This window comes from Medicago truncatula, chromosome 2, assembly GCF_003473485.1.
Source record: "Medicago truncatula cultivar Jemalong A17 chromosome 2, MtrunA17r5.0-ANR, whole genome shotgun sequence".
Lineage (NCBI taxonomy): Eukaryota > Viridiplantae > Streptophyta > Magnoliopsida > Fabales > Fabaceae > Medicago > Medicago truncatula.
In genome coordinates, this window is record NC_053043.1 from 18,578,323 (window position 1) to 18,581,583 (window position 3,261).

Sequence of the window (3,261 nt, forward strand, 5' to 3'; positions counted from 1 at the left end):
TCTAATTTGATGATGTGTCAATAAATTGTTCACGCTTATTTCAATTGATCTTTTGTTTTTGTATAATTAGTCTTGTCATCAATTTGTGTAATGGAAATTATGGGTTAGTTAAAAATTCTCAAATGAGAGACCAAATTTTCCAGTTAAAAATAGGGAGCCAAAATTACGGTTTTACCAAAACAAGGAATTAAAATTGAAACTTAGAGGTTAAGCCGCAAGATTGGAGCTTTTGATACTCTGCATGTAAAGATGTGGGGCATGTAATTGATACTTGACATGATTGTGTATGTATCTCTCATCTAATTATAGAGTGACTCAAAGGTTCTACTCGACATGATCACTAACAAGTGAAAAATCAATGGGAACAACCCTTCATTGATTCGGCGTATTTAAGATTTTCTTCAGAAAGGCTGACACATTTTTTAGTCTTTTTTTATAGATTCTTAGAATTTTCTTGTTTTGTAGTCCGCTCTTCGATATCTTCACATACTATTTTTTAATGATATTGTTGAGGCTTGCATGCGTAAGAATGTGCATCTGACTTATTAATTTTCCGTTGAACCACTTGCCCTCTATTATACCAAAAAAATATCACACTTCGTGTCTGAGTTACATATGAAATAATCTATTTCTATACTTTTTCTTGCGTTATATAAAGATCCCCAAGTAAAATACCGGAAATATCGATCTATATGAATTTTTTTTAAGGTATCCTATCTATGAGTTGAATTTTTTTATTTATTTTTTTAGAGGATTGAAGTTGAAACGTTAAAAAATATCTTATACGAGGTCCAATATTCAATCCCAACTAAGTTTTTTTTTTTTCTCAACAATAAAGAGTGAAAATCCATGGATATTTTTATCGAAATTGGCTATTGGTTTCCAATCTTTTTTTCTTCTTACTTCTATGTGCAAAATCTCACCAATCTTTTCCCTCTTTTTTTTATTGATTAAAATTTGAACATTTCAAAATGAGTAACGTGTAATCGATAAAGAAAATTAAAACAGGTAGAGAATTTCCTTATGAACAAAACAGATAATTTCCTAAGTATCTGAAAGAAAAAAAAATTGTACTACGAACTTCGTAGATAAAGGGTTACATTGTAATTTGTCCGAGTAGTATCCGAGTAAAAACATAACTTTTATACTAGAGTTCAAATCTCATCGGAGACAATTATAAAATGCTGATACTAACATCGTTATTAATATAATAATATTGCCTTCTCCAAAAAAAATAAATTAAAGAAGGGTAACATTGCAATTTAACACTAATAATTTAAATCATTTTGACCAAGTTCATGTCATTCAACCATCAACTACAATCTGTTACGTGTGGTCTGCAAAACCCTTAAATGAATATTTCTTAAACTTACCATGAAATACATGGTACATTTCTCGTATAATGCAGCCAAGATCACAATGCCTATAAATACCAGACTGAATCATATATATCCAATCAAACACATAGAAAAAATACATTATTATTATTATCTAGCACATTTTGCTTGAACCTAATATTTGAATTAACATACAAAAATGAGTACAATTAGAAATAATGATATGGGTTATTCTGATCCTCCTCCTAATGCAAATAATTCGAGAAATACAAATCCTCCTATCTCAAACCAAGGCAAAAGTTTGGGCTATTCCAGTCCTCCTCCTAATGCAAACAATGGTTCTCAAAGAAGTCAGACAATAAGGGCTCAAAATCAGTCTTATAGCAACACTTGATATGGCCAAGAGGTATATCAAGACACTATGATTCTATTTGATTTTTCTCTCCTATATATATATTTTGAGACTTCTCTAATCTACACAATTAAAATTGTTTTGCATCATGTTCAAGTGTGTGTTTTATCATTGGATCAATAAGTCTCACCGTATCATGTGATGCAATGGTAGGATTTAAAGATCCAACTAAAACTAACTTATATATGAACGATGAAGACTTCTCGGTTATCACATTTTTTTAAGAGACTATTTATCACAACATCGAATTGGCCTATATATTAGATGTTTCAAATTTTTAAAAATGTTTGAACTAAAAAAGATTAATCATTATAATGTTTTTGACATGAATCGTCAAAGAAGTAGCGACATCTAAGCTTATATTTATGTTCTTTCACAAAAAAATGTTTCCATTTTGATTTGTGTTCTTTCAAAAAAAGTTTTGATTTGTGTGTTACTAACAAATCTCATTCCTCCTAACAAAATAACTATTGCAAATTTGCCTCTAAAAATTGTTTTTGAATAAACTTAAATCATAAATGATATTAAGAAAAATAGAATTTTAAATCATTTAAAAGTAAATACAAAGGGTATATATATTTTTTTTGTTTTGTTATAATTTAAAGCTTATAAAATATTTTAGTTTGAAAATATTTTTTTCAAAGTTCAAGGATTCAATCATTATGAATTTTAGTTTGAAAAATTAATCCAAAATTCTCAACCAATTTAAGGAAAAATTGAATTAGTATATTCTATCAATGTACAATTATTTTACATATGCATCGGATGATATGTTGTCACATCAATTAACAAAAATAAAAATATGTAAATTGTCATAATCATCAATTTATGTCGTAACACATCATTGAATATATAAATTAAAGGTACACTAACAGAGTATACTAATGTTTTATTATTTAATTATTAAACCTTTATATTTTGTATCGGGACATTCATCATTTAAAAAAAATTGCAGGTCCTTTGGCGTGTGGAAATTTCATATGGGAAGAAAATTTACAGCAGCAAATAATCTTGTTTGTTAAAGAATCATCGTTTGTTTATAATTGTTGTATTGTGATATTAATTCAGCTTGTTATAGTTAGTTTGTTACTAAGAGTTTGTTTTCTATTTTCAGTTAGTTGCAACTGTTATGTGTGTTTAAATAGAACTCAATGTATTGATCAAAGTGTGTATTTCAATATTCGTCCATTCGATAAATAGAACTCAATGTATTGATCAAAGTGTGTATTTCTTTGCCCAAAATGTATCAATCATATATGTTGTTCTAGTGTTCAAATTTTTAAGTAGATTGTACCATTTTCTCACTTTCATCAATGAAAAACCATTATTCTTCTGTTGTTTCTTTGCATACCAAGATGGTAGGAGAATGTAACCCTTGATCTCTGGCTCCGTCAATTTTGTGCAATCGATTCCTTTCTTCAAACTTTCGAGCTATTGGGATGGATTTGTAGGGTTATAGGCATCAAGAACAAGAAGTTAGAATGAACCATTTGAATGTATGTTTGGGGTGAT

At 28.5% G+C, this 3,261-nt stretch overlaps 1 long non-coding RNA gene across 1 annotated transcript; it reads left to right on the forward strand.

The window, feature by feature from the left end:
• The first annotated feature begins 1,435 nt into the window (after positions 1-1,435).
• LOC11438157 (uncharacterized) lies at positions 1,436-2,969 on the forward strand. Its single transcript, XR_003009623.2, has 2 exons — positions 1,436-1,743; positions 2,705-2,969. It is a non-coding gene; the product is annotated as an uncharacterized lncRNA (long non-coding RNA).
• Positions 2,970-3,261: the final 292 nt, after the last annotated feature.